This window comes from Marmota marmota, unplaced genomic scaffold (assembly GCF_001458135.2).
Source record: "Marmota marmota marmota unplaced genomic scaffold, marMar, whole genome shotgun sequence".
Classification (NCBI taxonomy): domain Eukaryota; kingdom Metazoa; phylum Chordata; class Mammalia; order Rodentia; family Sciuridae; genus Marmota; species Marmota marmota.
Genome location: NW_026000229.1, coordinates 15,675,989 through 15,699,546, shown reverse-complemented (window position 1 = coordinate 15,699,546; position 23,558 = coordinate 15,675,989). Strand labels below are relative to the sequence as shown.

At 35.5% G+C, this 23,558-nt stretch overlaps 1 protein-coding gene across 8 annotated transcripts in view; it reads right to left on the bottom strand.

The window, feature by feature from the left end:
• The window catches only part of Dennd4a (DENN domain containing 4A), a 126,204-nt gene that overhangs the window by 86,891 nt on the left and 15,755 nt on the right, over window positions 1-23,558 (bottom strand). The window lies entirely within an intron of this gene.

The window sequence follows — 23,558 nt, the reverse complement described above, 5'->3', positions numbered from 1 at the left end:
TAAAGAAACTATGAAATTTATCGTTCCCACAGTGAAATCAGATTGCCTATAAGTTAGTAACAAATGTCAACTACTAATCTTGCAATGAAAATCTATTCATATTTGGTATTATACATGAAATACAAATGTACAGTGTTACCAATTTGGAGTGAAAGGGAAGTCTAGTTTTAAATTTCCTCCTTGCACCATAATCTTTTACTTAATTTCCCATATGCATACCACCCTTCATATTGCAAACTTCTTACTTCCTCATGAATTATCAAATACATTTGTTAGCTATATCTAAAATGAATGGTTGCCAACAGTGGAATCTGTTTCTCTCAAATAACATGGAATGTGGTTTTTCATCTCTAAACTTCACAACCATTTAAAAACTACTCAAAACTGTATATCTACTTTTTTGAAAAGATATATAAGGTTTATAGTTCTGTTGCTTAATGCTGAATATTTCAGTCTCTTCAATATCTTATGTCACCACCCATTTAAATAAACTTTAAGGGCTGGGGCTGGGGCTCAGCGGTAGAGCGCTCGCCTAGAACGTTCGAGTCGCTGGGTTTGATCCTCATCACCACATAAAAATAAATAAAATAAAGGTATTGTGTCCAACTACAATTAAAAAAATTAAAATAAATAAATAAATACACTTTAAGAATTAAAAATCCCTTTCCATTTTCCTCAAAAACTGTAACAAATACCATGGTAACTGAAAAAGACACTGAAAATTTATATACTTGAAAACAACTTTGAGAATTCTATTGCCCATCATATATATATATATATATATATGAATTTGACCCAGCCCTACTTTATCACTGAGTTTCTTCAGCCCTTTTCATTTTGATACAGAGTTTCACTAAGTTGCTTAGGGCCTTACTAAGTGGCTGAGGCTGGCCTTGAACTTGTGATCCTCCTGCCTCAGCCCCTCAGTGCCTGGAATTATAGGGATGTACCACTGTGCCCGCTTTTGTTACCCCTTCCAGTTAATAAACATATCATTTTTAAATTTTTAAGATCTACCATATGATCTAAGACTATAAGCAAACACTTAATGTGGAAAGAAACCCAAATGTCTGGAAGAACCATTAGCCTGGAGAATAATTACAGCAATTTAACTTTGAGATACTATATAAAATTCAACAAATGTGACACCAAAAAAAAAAGACATTTAACTTGGGGCTGGGATTGTAGCTCAAGGGTAGAATGCTTGCCTAGCACATGTCAAACACTGGATTCAATCCTTAGCACCATATAAAAATAAAAAATATAATAAAGGTACCATCTATAACTAAAAAAAAAAGACATTAAACAATGCTGGTGTTACTTAGGGAAGTGAGCACTACTGACAATATTAATGGTACTGTGAATTAGAATTTTTCTAAAAAGTACTTAAAACTGGTTTTACTCTTTCCAACTAATTCTATTTTGATTTCGAGAGTAGAATAGTGGTTACCAAAGGCTGGGAAGAATAGGGGTGATAGAGGGATGGGAAAAGGTTGGCCAACAGGCACTAAGTTAAAGTTAGATGGCTTGAGAAATAAGTTCTGGTGTTCTCACCATTTGATCTAGTCATCCCACTCTTAGGTTTATACCCAAAGGACCTAAAATCAGCATACTACAATGATGCAGCCACATCAATGTTTATAGCAGCTCAATTGACAATAGATAAACTAGGGAACCAACCTAGATGCCCTTCAACAGATGAATGGATAAAGAAAATGTGAATATATATACACAATGGAATATTACTCAGACTTAAAGAAAAATGAAATTATGGCATTTGCCAGTAAACGAATGGAGCTGGAGAATATCATACTAAGCAAAATAAGGCAATCCCAAAGAACCAAGGCCGAATGTTTTCTCTGATGTGCAGATGTTAATTCACAATAAGGGAGAGGGTGAATAGAAGTATTTTGGACTGGATAGAAGGGAGTGAAGGGAGAGGAGGGGGCATGGGAGTAGGAATAAAAGTAGAAGGAATCGAACATTATTACCCTAGGTGCATATATGATTGCATGACCTGTGTAACTCTACATCATGTACAATCAGACAAATGACAAGTTATACTCCATTTATGCATGGTGCAACAAAATGCATTCCACTGTCATGTATAAGTAATTAGAACAAATTAAAAAAAAGACTGAGAAAAAAATTCTGGTGTTTACTGAATAGTAGAGTGACTATAGATAATGATGACACACTATACATTTCAAAAAAAAGGGAGAAGGGATTTTAAATGTTTCACCACAAAAGAATGATAAATACTGGAGGAGACAGATACACTTACCCTTATTTAAACATTATAAAATGTATAAATAGCAACTTGGGACACTGAGGTAGGAGGATAGTAATTCAAAGTCAGCCTCAGCAACATAACAAGGCAACTTAGCGGGACCCTGTCTCTAAATAAAATATAAAAAAGGGCTGGGTATGTGGCTCAGTGGTTAAGCGTCTCTGGGTTCAATTCCTGGTACCAAATAAATAAGTGTAAAATGTATAAATATATTGAAATACCACATGGTACTCCACAAATATGTAGTTTTTAATTTCAATTTTAAAAAATTCAGGGCTGGGGTTGTGGCTCAGTGGTAGAGCCCTTGCCTAGCACATGTGAGGCACTGGGTTTGATCTTCAGCCCCACATTAAAACTGACTAAATAAATAATAAAGATATGGGGAAAAAAGAAGTTTTCTTAATTCAAAAATACAAAATTCAAAAATACAAAATAAAAAATTCAAAAAAAATTTAAAAATTAAAAGTAGCAGAAAAAAGTGTTTTCAACAAACTATTAAAGATTATTTACAACTGAATTTCATTAAGAGATTCACAGAATTTCAGAGTAGAAAGGGACCTCAAAAATCTTTTGGTTCAATCTGATTTTGTTGATGAAGAAATTAAAGTTAGGAAGGCTAATTTTTTTTTTACATCTTAATTTTTTTTATTTTTATGTGGTGCTGAGGATCGAACCCAGTGCCTCACGAATGCCAGGCAAGTGTGCTACCACCTGAACCATATCCCCAGTCCCTAGGAAGGCTAATTTGACTTATCCAAAGTAGCACAATTCAGCAGCAGCAGAGCAGGGCCTGAAATTTCTTATCCCAAATTTCTTGCTACTATACCATGTAGAATATTCCACAAAAGCTGAAACAGTGTCCCAGAAGTGACAAAGACAAGCAGATCAGCTTAGTGAGGCTGGATGACACCTTGCTCTCTAAATATTCTTATGACCAGACTAGCACTAACAAAATGTTTCTCCTATTCTTTAAACTCCCTTAACCTATTTTCAGCATCAAACCAACCTCCAATGTACTAGTTCCACTAAATGCTGATTGTTCTCAAATTTCTCACCTGCCATGTCCTATCACTGAGATCCAAAATACCTACCTAATAATGCTATATAAATATCTATTAGCCAAAACAGAATTCTTTCTTTTTCTTTTTTGGTACCAGGGATTGAACCCAAGGGTTCAACCACATCCCCACTGATCCACATCTCCAGGCCCTTTAATATTTTATTTTGAAACTCGGTCTTGCTAAGTTGCTGAGGCTGGCTTCAACCTTCAATCCTCCTGCCTCAGTCTCCTGAGCTGCTAGGATTACAGGTAAGTGCCACCATGCCTGGCCAAAACATAACTATTTCTTTGGCAACTCTCCTTCAGGCCCAAAGCTATTTCCCCACCGCAGACATACTTATACCCTATAAATTCACCAGGAAGGGTGTAAATTTGAACCTGGGATGTTTATGCCATATTCTCTCCTGCCTTGTTTTAATTTTCTAAACTTAGCATTTTCAGCGTCTAACATACTATATATTTTATTTAATTATTTGTTTTTTCTTTCTTTCCACAAGATTGTAAATTCCATGAGGGTAGGGATTTTTCTGTTATATTTACTACTGTATAACCCATTTATTTGTTGAATGCATGAATGGAAAAAACCAAAGTGTCAGCAAAGAAAACAATCAAGAACCTGAAGAGATAGCCTACAGAACAGGAGAAAATCTTTGCCACCTGCACCTCAGATAAAGCATTAATCTCCAAGATATATAAAGAACTCAAAAAACTGAACAAAAAATAAATAAGTAACTCAAACAACAAATGGGCAAAGGAACTGAATACACACTTCACAGAAGAAGAAATATGAATGGTCAACGATATATGAAAAAATGTTCGACACACTAGCAATTAGAGAAATGCAAATTAAAACTACACTGAGATTTCATCTCACTCCAGTCAGAATGGCAATTATCAAGAATACAAATAACAGTAAATGTTGGTGAGGGTGTGGACAAAAAGGTTCACTGATACATTGCTGGTGGGACTGCAAATTGGTGTGATCACTTGGAAAGCAGTATAGAGATTCCTCAGAATGGAACCACCATTTGACCCAATTATCCCACTCTTTGGCATATAACCAAAGGACTTAAAATCAGCATACTATAGTGATGCGGCCACATCAGTGTTCATAGCAGCTCCATTCACAATAATAAACTATGGAACCAACCTAGGTGCCCTTCAACAGATGAATGGATAAGGAAAATGTGGTACATATACACAATGGAATATTAATCAGCCACAAAAAATGAAATTATGACATGTGTTGGCAAGTGGATGGCACTGGAGGCTATCATGCTAAGTGAAATAATCCCATAAAATCAATGTTCTCTCTGATTTGCGGATGCTGACTCACAATAGGTGGGGGGAGGGACAAGTGGAAGTTCACTGGATTGGACAGGGGAAACAGGGAGAAGGGAGAGAGGATGGGAATGGGAAAGACAGTAGAATGAACTGGACATAACTTTCCTATGTTCATGTATGAACACACGACCAGTTTAACTCACATCATGTACAATCATAAAAATGGGAAGTTATACTTCATGTATGTATGATATGTCAAAATACATTCTAATGTCATGTATAACTAAAAAGAACAAATTTTTAAAATAGCAAATTAAAAAAAAAACAAAGTGTCATACCAAAAGGAATAATTTTTAAATGTGGAAGATAAGATTAAATACCACAATGAAATAGATATTTACAGGGGTCTGGGGTTGTGGCTCAGCAAGAGCGCTCGCCTCGCATGTGCGAGACCCTGGGTTTGATCCTCAGCACCACATAAAAAAAAATAAGTGAAATAAAGGTATATAAAAAGAAAAGAAATAGATAAAAACAGAAACATAGATAAATTCTTTAAATTTAGTCTTGGGTGAATATAGTAAAAAATAAAGGAATCTGTGGCAACACAGCAATGTATAGACTAAAAATATATGCCCAAAATAGCACCTTTGTTTTCAAAGATATATTCAGGATAATATATAGAACATATTAAAACAAATGAAGCAAAAAGAATGGGAATGAAGATGAGTAGATAAAGAAAAATGAAATTAAAGAGGATCCTGAATAAGTCAAAGACTGAAGTACAGCAAAAAATGAGAAACATGATCAAATCAATTCTTTATAGCAGAGGCACACTCACCCTACTTCCCCACAAAGAGGTACTAACTACTTTTTAACTATTTTAGCAAAACTCAAATCAGCATGACCTTGAGAAGAGCTAGTTAAGTGTTAATATAAAGGAAACTCCAACTGGAATAAGCTAAAGAGACAACTGGAGGTGAGGAATTATAAGTAATCCTTTGGAGGAGTTTTGATATAAAAGGGAGCAAAGAAATGCAATGGTAACTGGTAGAAGATATGGAATCAACAGAGGGCTTTTAAAACAATGAATGAAAATTAAGGGAGGTATGCCAATGGCAACCATTCAGTAGAGAGAGAAAATTAGAATGAAGGTGAGAAAGAAGATGACTGGGAAGATGATTTTAAAGCAAAAACCTTGAGAAAGTGTGGGGGAATAGGATCCAAACCACAGAGGGTCTAGTCTTAGAGGCAAGAATTTATCTTATTGTAAAAAGAAGCTATCCATAATAAATATTTATATTAATAATTTTTATGAATATACAGAACTTGGTTACATGGGCTCTTAGTTGTTTTGGGGTCATGACTCTCTTCAAAGATCTAATTAATTTTAGAGAAACTTTTCTCCCCTAAAATACACAGAGATGTTTAGATAAAACTTTGCATACAACTTGAGGGGTTCACTTAGCCATGCTCACTCCCCCAGATAGTCCATATACAAGTACAGGGCTTTCTGTTTTTGTTTTAGATTTTTTTTCCCTTTCTTTTTTTGCAGTTCTGGGAATTGATTCCAGGGACACTCTACCACTGAGCTACACCCCCTGCCCCTTTTATTTTGAGACAGGGTATCACTAAATTGCCTAGGCTGGCCTCAAACTTGCAGTCCTCCTATCTCAAACTCTAGAGTTGCTGGGATTATAGGTACAGACCACTGTGCCCCCCTTTTAAGTATAACACATATAGAAAGGAGTACAGTTCCAGGAATTATCACAAAGTGGCCATACTATCCATGATAAACACCACCCAGGTCAAAAAACAGAGTATTAACTAGTAACAGGAATCTCCCTCCAACCTTCCCAAAGAGAACCACTGTCTTGAATTGTAATACTAGTTTTATCTCTAAATTTCATATAAATGAAAAACTCATACAGCACACACTTTCTGGTCTAGCTTTTTTCACTTCACAATGTTTTTGAGATTCTGCCATATTCAAACTCCTAGAAATAGTTTGTTCACTTTGGTTTCTGTATATAGTTTTTCATTTTAAATATATACAATTTTATTTATCCACTCTATTAATAGACACCTGGCTTGATTCCAAAGTCACACATAAAGCATTTTACACGTCCTTTGATACACAAGCACATGCATTAAAAAAAATACTAAGAATGAAATTGCTACCATATGGGATATATGAACATTCAGCTTTGGTAGACAACAACAAAAAAAGTTTTTCCAAAGTGGTTGTAAGACCTCATACTTGATGAAAACAATGCCTTAGAAATAAACACCTCTATCATTTTTAGTTAGCAGAAACATTCCTTTGAGCTGTCTAAAATGTTGTTTTGTTGTTCTTTTTTTTTTTTAATTGCTGGATGCAACCACATAAACTGTAAAAAGTACTGAGGTATAGCAGTTATATGTTCTGCAATCAAATCCTAGTTCCATCCAGTGTTAGATTATCAGATAAGCAAATAAGCTTGTGCTTACGTGGGGGGGGGGGCTAAAAAAAGTTAAAATTTAATTCAAATAATTTGATTTAAATAATTAAATGATGTGGTACAAATTTTAAAAACAAAAATTTTTTCTAATGCTGTTATCTTTTGTTTTTTTTTAAATATATATTTTTAGTTATAGATGAACACAATGCCTTTATTTTATTTATTTATTTTTATGTGGTGCTGAGAATCCAACCCAGTACCTCACACATGCTAGGCAAGCAAGCACTCTACCACTGAGCCACAACCCCAACCCCTTATCTTTTGATTTTTTTAAGGTATGGTACTAAACTGTTTTGAGTTACATTACTGGTACCACAATCAGTTCAATGCTTAGTGATATGAAAGTTTAGAGATAGGAAATCATAACTGGTTCTCTCATTTGTTCACCTGATAATTGTTAAATGGGTGTTTATGGAAATGGGCATATGTCAGTTTTATATTTTATTGTCTAGCAATTGAGTTAGCTCCCCCTCTCTATATAGAATCCAACACATGTGTTTAAAAAGCTAGATTTTAGAGTCCATCATGAAGCTAAAAAGGCCAGATACCTGCTCTCCTTGCTTGAGGAGGCACACAGACTGGTCACTTAAATGCATTCACACAGAATTTAAATTTAAAGTCACAAAGAATTGTAAATTCTTTCTGGGCTGGGGATGTAGCTCAGTGGTAGAGTGCTTAAAATAAATCCATCCATCCACCCATTCATTCATTCTTAGGGCTCTTTCTGCCATGGGAGGATCCACAATAAGAAATTGCCATTCTGCCACAACAAAAGAAGGCTTTGACCACTCAGGAACTCGGATCTTGGACTTCGAGCATTCAAGACAATGGGAAATTACTTTCTGCTATTTATCAATAAGAAATAATTCATTCTTAGGTCAGTGACATACAGCACCCCCCAAAAGGCAAATGGCATCCAGTGGCATCAATGGTGTCTTCGACGGGAAAAGACTATCCCTATGGTTATTACTTTGGCTATGGTCTAGTTCTAAGGTTTGTCCATCTCCTATTTGTCTGAGTCTGGCTCTCCAATCTTCAAGTCATTTCTGTGGAATAACCAATTCCCTTCAAAAAAAAAAAAATCCTTTCTCTTTTGCTTCAGCTAACCAGAGTTGACTCTTGTTTGCAACCAAGGATCTAGAAATGATACCCCTATGGTACGCCAGCCTCTGTAGTAGACAATGGCAATACAAAGACAAACTGAGCCATGATTTTATCTTACAGGAGTTTAATAGAAAAGACCAGTAAGGGCTGGGGTTATGGCTCAGTGGCAGAATGCTTGCCTAGAACGTGTAAGGCACCAGGTTTGACCCTTAGCCCACATAAACAAACTAAATAAATAAACAAACTAAAGATATTGTGTCCATCTACAACTAAAAATATATTTAAAGAAAAGAGAAGTAAATAATCAGTATGATAATGTTTAAGCTCTTAACAGGAGTAATCAAAGAAAAGCAAAGAACACAAAAGCTCAGGCTTGAGGAATCAAAAAACAGAAACAATCTAAACCCTGCAATATGAATAGGATGATAGAGGAGAGGTGGGAGGGTGTTCCAAAAAAAAAAGAACAAGCACAAAAGCATATCTTTCTTTTTCTCTGTTCATCACCCTTTCCCTATATACTATTAAAAAATTTTTTTTTAGTTATACATGGACACAGTATCTTTATTTTGTTTATTTTTATGTGGTGCTGAAGATCGAACCCAGGGTCTCACATGTGTAAGGCGAGTGCTCTACCGCTGAGCCACAACCCCAGCCCTCCCGATATACTATTAAAAGCACATTCGAGGGGCTGTGGCTGTGGCTCATTAACTGGTACGTGTGAGGCACTGGGTTTGATTCTCTGCACCACATACAAATAAATACAATAAAGGTCTATCAACAAAATTTTTTTAAAAAGCACACTTGAATATATGTCAAATAAAAATATGGGGGAGACATATTTAAGCAATTGAAGTGAAGAAAGGAAGACTGATGGATTTGTAAAACAGCAAGAAAGTCCCTACATGTGATCTTGGTGACAATGGTGATGATTTTGAGTTTGCTATTTGAACATAAACCTCATGCCTGAAACACACATATATAAACACACCCTATCACCACCACAAAACTGGCCACAAGTACCTCTCTTCTCTCCTCACTTCAGTCACTTCTCAGAATAGTCAACCTGGACTTTTAGGGGGATTTTTTATTTGGTTGGTTGGTTATTTGTGATGGGGTGGAGTAGGAATCATGAATGAGTGGATAAAAGAATTGAAAAGGGAAGTAAAGGTGTTAATCAGGTGAACAAAGCAGTGAAGCACAAAGCATCCTGCCAATTGCTTACATGGGTTTTGCTTAATGGTAGGTACAATTCTACAGGGGAAAAATTATATAAAATAATATTTTACAAAATAACCTATACATGCTCTTTTCTCTAAAATTATAAAATTTTAGTGTTGACATCAGTCATGTTAGAGATTTACCTCAATCATTTTCACTATTTGCTTTTATAAAATTATGCTCTTTTTAAGTTTTACAAGCTCTATCATTTTCTGTCATCTACTCTATGAAGGTCTATGCTTAAACAGGAAAAATGAGCAGAAAGGAAACTAACATACCAACCAAACAAAACTCAAAAATTTTGATAAAGGAGTTTGAAAGGAAGTGATCAATAACATCTCACTCTCAAGAGTGACATGAAGGTTACAGAACAAATAATTTGAATATTTTATAATCTACAGTTTTTATTTTAAAAAAAGTTCATATTTACTGCCATGCGGACACATTTGAAAAAATATTTTAATTTCAGTTTCATTAAGTTGAATAATACAAAAATTGCCATTAACCATACTGAAGTCCTCTTTTTACACAACTCTATAGTACCTTTGCAATTCATGTCCTCCTATTCAAATGGCCAGCCCTATGAAATACTTAAGACTTATTCTTGCAAGTTTTCCACAACTTCTTTCCCCTTGAGAGGCTGCCATTCTATTTTCTTTTTTTATTGGTGAGTATAGTTGTACACAATGATGGTATTTGTTGTTACATACTTATGGATGCACACAATATAACAACATAATTTGGTCATATCACTTCTCAGCACTTACCTCTTTCCACCCCCATCCCTTTACTCAATGGATCTCCTTGTGATTTTCATTAGATCCCCACCCTGCCACACATACATCTTTCTTTTCCTTTTCCCCCTCTAGCTTCCACATATGAGACAAAACATGCAACCCTTGACCTTCTGAGTTTGGCTTATTTTGCTTAACATAATGGTCTCCAGTTCCATCTGTTTTATTGCAAATGAAATAATTTCAATTTTCTTTATGGCTGAATAAAAACTCCATGGTGTATTTATACCACATTTTCTTTATCCATTCATCTGTTGATGGAACACCTAAGCTCGTTCCATAGTTTGGCTAATGTGAATTGTGCTGCTATAAATATGGGTATGCACATATCACTACAGTATGATAACTTTAATTCTTTAGGATAAATATCAAGAAATATTATAGCTGGGTGATATCATAGTTTTAATTTGCGTTTCTCTAATTGCTAATGATATTTAACATTTTTCACATATTTGTTGGCCATTTCTATTTCTTGTTTTGAGAAGTATCTGTTTAATTTAATTGTGAATTTATTAACTGGGTTGTTTGGTTTTGGGCTATTACTTCTTTTAGTTGACAATGGATCTTTTTATTATTTATTTATTTATATGTGGTGCTAAGGATCAAACCCAGGGCCTCACACAAGCGCTCTACCACTGAGCTATAACTCCAGTCCCAGATTTTTGAGTTCTTCATATATTCTAGATATTAACCTTGTCAGAAAAGTAGCCATTAAAGATTTTCTCTCATTCTGTAGGTTCTCTCTTCACATTGTTTCCTTTGTTGTACAGAAGCTTTTTAATTTGATGACATCCCATTTATTAACTGAGCATTATTCCCTGAGCTTTAGGGGGTCCTACTGAGAAAATCATTGCTTGTGCCTATGTCCTAGAGTGTTGAACATACGTTTTCTTCTAGGAGTTGTAGTTTCTGGTCTGATTCCGAGGTCTTTGATCCATTTTGAGTTAATTTTTGTGCAGGGTGAGAGGAAAGGGTCTTGTTTCATTGTTCTATATAGGGATAACCAGTTTTCCCAGCATGTATTGTTAAAAGGCTGTCCTTTCTCCAATGCATATTTTTGATACCTTTGTCAAAGATTAGTTGACCATACATGTGTGGATTTGTCTCTGTGCCTTCTATTCTGCACCATAAGTCTATGTGTCTATTTTTATGCCCGTACCATGAAGTTTTTGCTACTACAGCTCTGTATTATTGTGATATTTCCAGTATTGTTTTTTTGACTTAGATTGGTTTGGCTATTCTGGGTCTTTTATCCTTCCAAATGAATTTTAGGCTATTCTGGGTCTTTTATTCTTCCAAATAAATTTTAGGACTGGTTTTGTTTTTGTTTTTCAGTTCTGTGAGGTATGTCTTATGTTTCATAAGTATCCTGCACATATCTTTTATATGTAATTATTTCTTTGGACATCTACTCTTCTCAACTACATTATAAATTCTTTGGGATTAGGCAATTTTATATCTCTAGCTGTAAATATATGTTTTAGAACAGTCCCTAGCAGACAGCAGTCAGCAAATATTTGCTAAATTTAAAAAAAGATATATTAATAATGTTATTAATATAAAGTTAAATATACATGTATTCATAATATAACATGACTCAAACTTCAAATTCACTATGCAGAAGCTAAAAGACTACCCAAACTGGCTTTCACTTGAAAATGGGAGAGATTTTTAAAGCTTTCACAATAATCATATAGGGACTGGGGATGAAATAAGTTCTTTGTTACTATATAAAACCATTGAAAGTTCTGTTATTTCACACAAAAAATCTTAATTTCATAATTTTATGAAAAATTAAACAGTAATTGTCATAAAAAGATTTTAAGTAAGCAAGTCTTAATTGTTTACAATAATGGAAAAAGGAAGAGGCGTCAGTAATTTCTAATGACTTATAATATGCCTCTAGAAAGTGCTTACTGAAATTACATTTGATTATAATTGTCCAATCTTGGGCTGGGGAGGTGGCTCAAGCGGTAGCGCGCTCGTGTGGCATGCTTGCGGCCTGGGTTCGATCCTCAGCACCACATACAAACAAAGAAGCTGTGTCCGCCGAGAACTAAAAAAATAAATATTAAAAAAAAAAAATTCTCAAAAAAAAAAATAATTGTCCAATCTTATAAGAATTTATTTTATACCAAAGAAAGAAGGGATAATGTGTAAGTCTGACTCAGAAGTAGTTAGGAAGTTCTACAAATTCCCCATTCTGTCCCCTTGTTCAACATTTTTCTCCTTGCTTCAATTCATCTCACAAATAAAAAGCACAATCTTAGCATAGCTACACCCCTCCCACCTTAATCCATACTGGGAAAGACTGGTTAAACGCTAGTCAGATGGCTTCCTGGTCACCAAGCCATGCAGCCAGCCCACTAGTCCTTGCCAAAAAGTAGAGCAGTGAAGTGGCACAGCAGCAGTCTAGGCAGGATGAAGCATCATGTACGCAGGATGAAGCACAAGCACAAGTGACCCAGGGCAAGCCAATCTGTCACATCACAGCAGCCCAGCCTGCACCCAGTGTGGATGCCTGCTGAAGAAACATGCTCTGTGCAGCACTGCAGCTCCAGACCCCTCACCAAGCATGCTGGATTCACTGACTTCAACTTCTGGCTTTCCAAGAAGTGGGGAGAAAACAGAATGGAATTCACAGCTAATCAAAAACATTAGTACTTGTCCAAACCCTAATTAGTATAATTTTAGACCAATAGCATTGGGACCTTTTTCAAATCCTGATTAGCATAAATCTAGACTAACAGCATCCACTGGAGTGCTATATAAATTGAGACTGGCAACCCTTGTCAGGTTCCCCTCTCACACTGCAGGATTCTGATTTTATACTCGTGAATAAATACTGCTCTCACACTTACTCATCCCAGTCTGTGGATTTCATTCTTTGAATTTATGAGACAAGAACCAAGAAAGAAGAAGAAATTGATGGTGAGCTGCTGGGGTCTGCTGCAACAGTGAAAGGCGCGGCCTGCCATTAAGAGCTGCAACAAATTTCTCGGCTGCAGAGGCCTGCAGCTTGTGCAGACCCCACCTGCCAACAGAAGCAGAGAAACTCTGGTTTCAAACAGTACAGACTAACTGAAGCATAAGAGTAAGCAAAGGACATGCCAATAACTTAAGAAGTACTACTAGGGCTGGGGTTGTGGCTCAGCGGTAGGGCACTCGCTCAGCACATGCGAGGCCCTGGGTTCGATCCTCAGGACCACATAAAAATAAAGAAAATAAAGATTAAAAAAAAAAAAAGAAACAAAAAAAAGTACTACTAAAAAACTATATTGAATTTTAAATAAGCAACTAATTATACAGTATAAATAAGAAATGCTAATTATCATTAATGCCAATCTCAAATTTGTGACAAGATGTTGAGACCAAATATTGGAGCTATTAGAAAAAAAGAAAAATGATTAACTTGCCACGATATTCTCAAAAGTTAGAAATGTATCTTTTAAGACCCAGGATTAGTTTGTTTGTTCAGTCATTCACTAATTTGAAGATTAACAGAGGAAAAAGACATATAAATTAACATATGTTAAGGGTAACTATGGGTATAATAAAACATTTCCTAACTGCCAGATATTATTCTATTTTATCTACTTAAAGTCAGCATCCTATAGCAATATATGAACGCCAGTGTCCACAGAAGCACACTTCACAACAGCCAAACCATTGAACCAGCCTAGGCGTCTATCAATGTATGAATGGATAAAGAAAATGTGGGATATATACATGATGGAGTTTTACTCAGGCAAAAGAATTAAATTATGTAATTTGCAGGAAAACACACGGAACTTGAAAGCATTAGGTCAAGCAAAATAAGCCAAACTCAGAAAGTCAAGAGTCATGTTCTCTCTCATGTGCAGAAGCTAAAAAGAGAAAAAAAAGAAAGAAAAAAATGTGGGGAGCTGGGTGTAACAGCACACGACTGTAATCCCAACAACTCGGAAGGCAGGACTGCAAATTCAAGACCAGCAGCAGCAACTTAGCAAGGCCTTAAGCAACTACCCTGTCTCAAAATTGGAAAATACATGTATGTATATTAACATATATGCTAACATAGAACTATATTTGTTTGTCTACATAAATAAAAGGGATGGGGATGTGGCTTAGGGGTTGAGCACCTAAAATTCCCAGTACCCATCCACCCCCCCAAAAAGAGAAAAAGGTAAGGGGAGTCTCATGAAAACAGAAAGAAGACCAGTAGTATAGAGGAAGGGGAACAGGGGGAGAAAGGAGGGGAAAAAGGGGGGAAGCACTGTGGAACAAAATCGATCAAATTATACTACTATATTGTACACATGTACAAATGTTACAACTAATTCTACTATTATGCATAATTAAAATGAACCAATAAAAAAATCCTCCCCCATCAAGTAAATTAATGGATTTAAAAATACTTTATTTGTATTAACAAATTTAAGCTTCACCACATTATGAAGGCATCATTATACCCATTTTATAGGGGAAGAAATAGGTGTACACAGAGGGGGAAAAGAAAGGTAATCCATTAGCAAATCCAGGTACACAGTCTGAATCCACAGCCAATTATTTATTTATTTATCTATTTTTTAAATTTTTAGTTATGTGTAGACACAATATCTTTATTTTGTTTACTTATTTTTATGTGGTGCTGAGGATAGAACCCATTGCCTCACATGTGAAGCAATCACTCTGCCATTGAGCCACAACCCCAACCCCCAAAGTCAATTATTTTATACTGCCTCTCCAATATTACAATAATTCACTCAACAATTTTTTTATTTGTTTTAATTAGTTATACATGACAGTACAATGACTTTGATACATCCGAGTGCCTTCTCAGGGCCAGGTAACTGATGTGCTTGAGATATGACACAGTAAACAACAGATTATTCCAGAAGGGATCCCATAATCCAGAAAAGAGCAGAGATCTGAGAAGGATTTCTGGAGGAAGTATTGCCTTAACTGAGACTTAAAAGACATAACGGAAGCCAGGTGTAATGACACACACCTGCAATCCCAGGGATTCAGGAGGCTGAGGCAGGAGGATCGCAAGTTCCAGGCCAGCCTGTGCAACTTAGGGGAGACCCTGTCTCAAAATAAAAAATAAAAAGAGCTAGGGATGCAGCTCAGTAGTAAAGTGCCATTGGGTTAAATCCCCAGTACCACACATACACAAGGTTAATGGAATAAAGAGGTGGTCCACACCTATAATCCCAGCAGCTTGGGAGTCCTTATCTGTCAAATGTTATGTCCTAAGAGAGGACTTCCCTAACAACTTTCTTGAGGACTCTTTTTCATTCTCTCAATCACCCTGTTTCCCTCTATAACACTCACCACTCTTTGAGCTCTTCTTGTTATTTACAGGTAATATATCAAAGTGATTAAGAGGGCAGGCTCCACAATCAGACTGGCTGCATTGTAGCTGTCACTTACTAGCTGTGTGACCTTATATAAATTGTTTAACCACAAAGTGTCTAACTTCCTCATCTTTAAAATGGACAAAATAGTCAGGTGCAGTGGTGCCTGCCTGAAATCCCAACTACTGAGGAGGCTGAAGCAGGAAGATCACAAGTTTGAGGCAAGCCTGGGTAACTTAGTGAGACCCTGTCTCAAAAGATATAAAATAAAAGGGGAGCTGGAAATGTAGCTCAGTGGGAGTGTGTCCTGGATTCACTCCTTAGTACTGAAAAAATACACACACACACATAAGACAAAATAATGAAGTACTTAATTCACAGACTACTTAGGAGAGTTAAATGAGCTAGTACATAAAAAGTTATTAAAAGAATACAGCTCTCAATCCAGGGTTGTAGCTCAGTGATAGAGCACTTGCCTAGCATGCATGAGGCAATAGTTCAGTTCTCAGCACCACATAAAAATGAGTAAAAAATAAAGGCCCATCAACAACTTAAAAAATATTTTTAAAATACAGCTCTCAAATAATATTCTCTATTTGTTTACTTGCAATGGTCTTACTGATCCACTAAATGGCATATCTCAATATGTACTACTAAAAACATCTGAAGCAATAATTTGGTCTATATATAAAGAAGTAAACTAACAACCAAATAAAGGAATACTATTCTGACTAAACCTCCTCAAGAAATACTGCTTTCAGGGCTGGGGCTGTAGCTCAGTAGCAGAACACTTGCCCAGCATATGTGAGGCACTGGGTTCGATCCTTAGCATCACATAAAAATCAACAAATAAAATAAAGGCATTTGGTCCATTTACAACTATAAAAAATTTTTAAAAAGAAAGAAATACCACTTTCATGGAGGGAACTGCTTTTGTCACAAAAGTCAGAAAAAGAAAATCATATGAACCTATAGTTAAGCGAGGAAACTATTTTAAAGTTTTATGTGTAATTATTATGTAATTTACACCAATTTATAAAAATAAAATTAAAATATGGAGGATAAGGAGAAAAGGTTCTAACCTAAGTATCTTTGGGAAACAATGTTTTGACTAGAAACACTAAGGCTAAAGACAAAAGTAACTGTAACAATAAATACTGCTCTAGGTGTTAAAGTCAATTCTCACAGAGATACAGATTAATAATTCTGCTATATATGTATATTTGGGATTGAACAAAGAAGTAAATGGATGTCAGATGGTGAGAATCAGGTCTCTAGTTTTTGGAGGGGGGTATATGGGCAAGCAAGGAGACAAAGCTAGAATAAACCATGTGTTACTGAATTAGTCAAAGATGTTAGCATGAACTCATATTCTGCTTAAATGTAGACAAACAAAAATAGTTCTGTTAGCATATATGTTAATATACATACATGTATTTTCTAAGTCCATGCACTATGAAGGCCTACCAATAGTAATAAGCATGTCTAGTACCCAGAACCTATCATCCTCCAATAAAAGGAACATGGGATCCTTAGGAGAAGGCTGATACTAGGGCTGTAGCAGGGAATATACAAGACGGGCACTGGAGCATCTTAATGCAAGAAAATGATGGGTTATGTCCTGTTGGTCACAGGAGCCAATCTGAAAGGGGTGAAACAAATTGAGCAACACAATAAATGAGGGAGAGGAGGAAAATTTCTCAATAGAATTACAAATAATTTTACAAATTAAAGGAGTCCTCAATAAGGTAATGCCTAATTCTCAGGGTTTGGTCTATACTTGGTGACTTGTTTCTAAAAAGTAGACTATGAGAAAACTTTACAGTAGAGAATCCTGTACTACTACAGTGTAGTGGTCAATTTGAATTGTCAACTTGATTGGATTAAGAGATGTCAAAGATTAAAGGCTTATGGGTGTGTGGGTGAGGGTGTGTCTAGGAATGATTGGCATGTAGGATAGCCAACTGAAAATGGAGACCCTCCCTAAGTGTAGGCAGCACCATCCAATAGGATGATGGCTTAGATGGAATAAAAGTTGGAAGACAAGGAAGCAGCAGGCTACGCAAGCTTGATTCTTCTTCATCATGGTTCTCAATTGCTGCTGAGATCATCTGAAGATATGGGACTCTTGTTTCTTCACTCTTCCAAAGTGGACTCTGCCAGTGATTCTCCAGAAGCCTTTGGTCTTGGACTAGGATAGCACCGTTGATCCCTCTTGTTCTAGGGCTTCAGCCTCTTGGACTGTGCAACTACTGGTTCTTCCAGCTCTCCAGCCTGCAGAAGCCATCATGAACTATCCAGCTTCTGGTCGAGTAAGCCAACCTAATAAAAGTCACCTTTTTATAATTATTCAGCAAGAATAATTATAAAGAAATTCAGCAAGATGATCCAGCAATATTAATGACAGCCCTTATTGCTAGTATTTACCTTTGAAATGATGCAGTGAAATTGCCACTTTATCTCTGTGGTTGTCCTTCCCAAATCCAAAATTCCAGTCTAACGATGAAAAAAACATCAGACAAACCAAAATGAAGGGCATTCCACAAAATACGTGGCTGTATCTGCTATAGTTTAGATCTTAAATATCTCCCAAAGGCCAGTGTGTTGAAGTCTTGACCATGGCATTACAAGACGTAGTGGAAAAAATTTGGTCACTGAGGGAGTGCCCTTGAAGGAGCTAGAGACCCCAGTGGCTCGTCTTCCTCTTTGTCTCTCCAGCCACTCTAAAGTGAGCAGCTATGCTCTACCACACACTCCTCACTATGACAGTGCTGCTTTGCACAGGCCCCAAGTCAATAGGGTCAGTTGACCAAGGACTGAAATCTCTGAAATCATGAGCCAAAATAAACCAGGCTCATCTTAGTTCTCTCAGTCATATATAGTGGGCCGAGCAAAAACAGAAATACAATGAGTACTATGTAAAATCATCTTGCCATTGATTAAAAGTTTATAGTATTGCGGATAAAAGTGTCTGTCAGTCATTTCATCTGTTTACATTTTGATTCCTTAATAAGGAAGCAATAGGAACAGAAAATTTTCCCCTAAGCAGGAGGCCTCTTGAATTTTGGACTAACAAGTAATATTGATCATATTAATAAAATTCTACCTGGATTTTGAAGTCAACAAATTTTAAGTAATTTTCGGTAAAATATATTTTCAGTACATTCCCGAAACACTTCCTCAGTCTTAGAAGAACTATAACTATACCTATTTTGAGAAAGCACATTAGAAAGTTCACTATCAACAATATATTAAGGTTTAAAATTATAATAACTTAGGTCTGCACTGGTAATTGTTCCAAGAGATTTGAAGACCTCAAAAAACAAATAAAAACAAGCTTCCCTAACATTTATAACTATGCTGAAAAAAATCTTATAATTAAGAAAAAAGGCAGCTCAATAGAAAATGTGTAAATCACTGAAGAGATAACCAAAAATACTAAAAGATGAAAAAAAAGACAAAAATGAAATGCCATTTTAATACCATTCAGACTGGCAAAAATCAAAGTCTGACAACACTAACTGCTGGCAAGGATATGGAGAGACATTGCTTGCCAATATCCTATAAATATAAAGGGAAAGATACTTCTACCCTAGAACCCAGCTGTATGACAACCAAGTATATGACCTAGAGATATTCTGGCATGTTGCTTCAAGAGATGTGGTGACATTAATGAGGCAAAGTTTATAATAGGTAAAAAAAAAAAATGAAAACAATTTAATACTCATTAATAGGGGAAATAATAAAATGAGTATATTAATTCAATGGAACACTACACAACAATGAAAATCAATTAACTGGACCTACAGTATCAACAATAATTCATATCAACAAATGTGCATTCTATGATACAATCATATTAACAGCTACTTAAACTTATCAGCACATTAAAAAAAGTGCCAGGCACAATTTTGAGCACCTTTTGCAAATAAACTTATTTAATTTTTATAACAAACTTATGAAATTGACAATTCTGTTACCCCTATTTGATAGATGAAGACATTGCAGCATGTAAAGATTAAATAACTTATCTAACATCATGAAACTTTTAAGTAGCAGAGTCAAGATTTAAAACAAGGAAGTATGGTTCCAAAGCCAATACTTTTTAAAAGCACCCAAAGCAATGCCATATATTGTTCATACATGTAGTTTATGAACTGGGAGGGAAGAAGGAGAGAGATGAAACTGGGAAGAAAGTCTAACTTCACTGAAGTATAAAGTTCTACACTGCTATTTTAGAATTCAGTGTGGTGACTATGACATAGATCTTTTTTATATTAAAATGTATCTGAAGCCAAAATGAAAATGTTAACATTTTTATATGTGGGTATGGGTGTATACTACATATTTTGGTAATTTACTTTAAAGTTTTTCAAAAATAAAAATGTCTCATCTACAAAACAATATTACAATAAAAACAAAAACAAATTTAAGGAATTTAAGCGGGGCACAGTGGTCCATGCCTGTAATCCCTGCTACTTGGAAGGCTCAGGCAGGAGGATCACAAGATTGAGGCCAACCTTGGGAACTTAAGAGGAATCCTGTACAAAATTAAAAGGTCTGGGGATGTAGCTTAGCGGTAGAACACCCTTGGGTTCACTCCTCAGTACTGCAGCTTTTACTCAAAAACAAAAATAGTTAAACTGTGAGTTTACATAGGCATATAAACTTTTAACATAAATATGGAAAATGAATTTTTATACTGATCAAAAGGGGAAAACTTTAGCAAAGTGACCCAGAAATTGTTATCTCTTACTTAGTATACTTATTCATTTTGATGACTCACTATTTTTAGTGAAAATAAAGGGTAGCACTAATAGAAAAACTCCCATGATATCTTTCTTTTTTCTGGATACTTTGTCTCTTTTATTTCTTCTCTTGTTTATGATTTCCAACTGAAGGAAGTAAGAAAAAGGAACCAAGAAAGTCTCACACATTTAAAAAAATAACAAGAACAACCATAGATAAATATAAATACAGCCTTTCAGAATACAAGATTCCCCAACATAAAGTCAAGTAATGTTTCAAAAATTCATTTTTATATTGGTTGTCTGGGAACTAAAAACATTTTCCCACTAAGGAAGTTACTAGAAGATATGAACACCAGGAAAAGCTACTACCTTAATATTAGCAGTGAAACTGGAAAAGCAGAGTATTCATTGTGTGCTGATGGCTCATAAAGAAAAAAAAGCATTCTCAGGCAAAGTTTGAAAGCTAAAATCATGTTTCATTCACCTTTGTATCCTCAGTCACTAGCAAAATATTGGGATCTCATAAACATCCCAAAACCATTGCCTAATAACTGATGAAGTAATGAGGAAAGACTGGGAAGAGAAGTTCATCAATAGGTGGCACTGTCAACAAGAACAGTTTGGTGTAGGAAGCAAACAGAAAAGGTTGGAGAAAAGCAATGTGCAAATAGTGCAAAACATCTACATATGTAAAACCTAAAACAATGTTGGTACTGGTAATTAGAGCAATGCCTTTATCTAAATTATCACCTGTTTCTAGTATTGTGTACTGCAAATACACACCATATTTTGGGTTGATTCTGCTACCAATGAATCATAAGATAGTTTCCTTGTTGGAACAATGGTTATTTGGAATTTCAGTATTTCCCCCCATAACCCTTAAAAAATATTCTAATGTCATTTTGTAATTATAAAAGTAATAATTGGCCAGGCACAGTGGTGCAGGCCTGTAATCCCAGCGGCTCTGCTTGGTAGGATGAGGCAGGAGTTCAAAGCCAGCCTCAGCAACAGCAAGGCACTAAGCAACTCAGTGAGACCCTGTCACTGAATAAAATACAAAATAGGGCTGGCCATGTGGCTCAGTAGTTGAGTGCCCCTGAGTTCAATCCCTAGTACCTGCCCCCCACCCCAAAAGTAATAATTGTTCAGAAGTGAGAAAAAAATATTAACAGCAAAATTACCCTTAATCCTGTCATCCCAGAGACAATAACTGTGAATATTTTATGTATTTCCTGCCAAGCCTTTTAGACATTTACATGTGGTATGTTATAAATAACAGTATTATATTTCTTTATATTATGATTTTCCTCTCAACATTGTACTTTTTCATGTCAGTAAATGTTTTTTAAAATGATATCTAGTAGCCAGATCCACCACATAGATTATCTTAAATTTCACCATTTCCATACTATATTTTGACTGTTCAATTTTTTTGCTATTATAATAACACCCTATGTAAATTAATAGGTTATTAAATGTAAAGTGCTACACTGGCCTTTTAGAATTCAAAGTAAAATTATGGTAAATGTGACTAGGCTCCCATAAAAACCCCTACCATAAGTTCTCCTGGACAATAAACAATCAATCTAGGGCACTAAAAAATAGACAAATAAGAAAGGAAAAAAATTCACTATTTTTAACTTTAGCCATTCTCTTCTTCTACCTCTGATTTGAAAGAGAAAAGTCCCACAAAGTCTCTGACATTAGAGAAGAATAGCAAGTCAATTTTCCTGCTAGAACAACTTACATTTTCCACTTAGAATGAGCTTTTAAGTAAGAAAGCACAAGATTATAATATAATGAACATTTCTGTTTCTGAAATAAGCATGATGCTTGGAAAAATTCTGCAAACAATAAAAGATAACATAACCAATAATCACACAACAGGAAAATAAGTTTTTTCCTAATACTCTGCCATAATTTTTATTATTTTTTAATGAATTAATAAATGTTCCTTTTTAAAAAATATCCTTCCAATTATACTAAATATTATTTAGGTTGTCAGAAACAGGACAATAGTTCCAGAAACTTAAGAATCAATAACTATTTAAGCCAGTGGTAATTCATGTGGAAAAGCTCAAAACAAATCACATCAGCTTCCTTCCTCTCCTAAATGAACAGAAAATTTATACTGTGCTTCACCAATTTTTAAAAATGTAAAATTGTGTACACAGTTTAAAACTCAAGGCAAATTTTATTCATTTGTTCACAATATTGGGCTGGTGTCAAGATAATCAACTTCTCTAATAAGTGCATTCTTATAAAATCCCACAGTGAAGTAGGTCTGTGTTTAATCATTCAGAAAAAGAAAATTATGTAACATATATCACAGATACTGATATACTACTCTGGACTCCTTACTGAGAACTCTGACTCAAAGGGAAATTGTAAAAATGAATTAAAAATTACCCAAAAATGTTTACTTCTCCCCAAAACAAAGTTCCCATAAAAGAGGCCAAATACAGTCTTTCATTAGAAGTTCAAACAGGGTTCAAATAGCTCAGAATTCTGTATACTTTTTAATTTTCAGAAGCAGAATCCCAGAACTACTATAACATAAACTGAATTAACTTACCCAAGAGTTCTTATTATTCAATGTTATATCCCCCAGAGACTACTTTTTAAAATAATCTTAAATGCACTACAATAGATTACTGTAACCTGGGCTACACTGTTTACAGGTGTCTCAGTCTCCTTTCCCCAAGGAGGGAAGAGGTGGAAGAGGGTAGGCCAAAATCAGAATGAGGCTATATACACACCAAATAAGAGCTTGTAATTTTATGAGATTGCTTCTTTTATACTAGGGTTATTCTTTTCATTAATGTATAATACATTTTAAAGAATAACATATTCACAGACTAATACAATTTCTGCCCTCAGGAGTCTCTAACTGGCTGACAAGCGTTTTCTCCTCAAATAAATGCATGCCTGTTGCCTGATGCCTGTCCTGCTGTTGCAAACAAGACATAACTGTCCTATAAGACAAAAACCCTTCTCTAAGGCTCCTAGGCGTAACCATACGTTTGAATTAAAAGCACACTGGAACAACAAAAATCGTCCGGCACGTCTGTCGTTTAAAAGCACGGTAACGAAAAGCTGTCTCTGCGACCCAATTTTAGGTCACAAGCCTTTTTCTTTTTTCTCCTCCCCTCATAAAGCGATAAACTTTAAAGGTAACGATAATAACCGAATCGCCCACCCCACCCCCACTGCCCCGCAA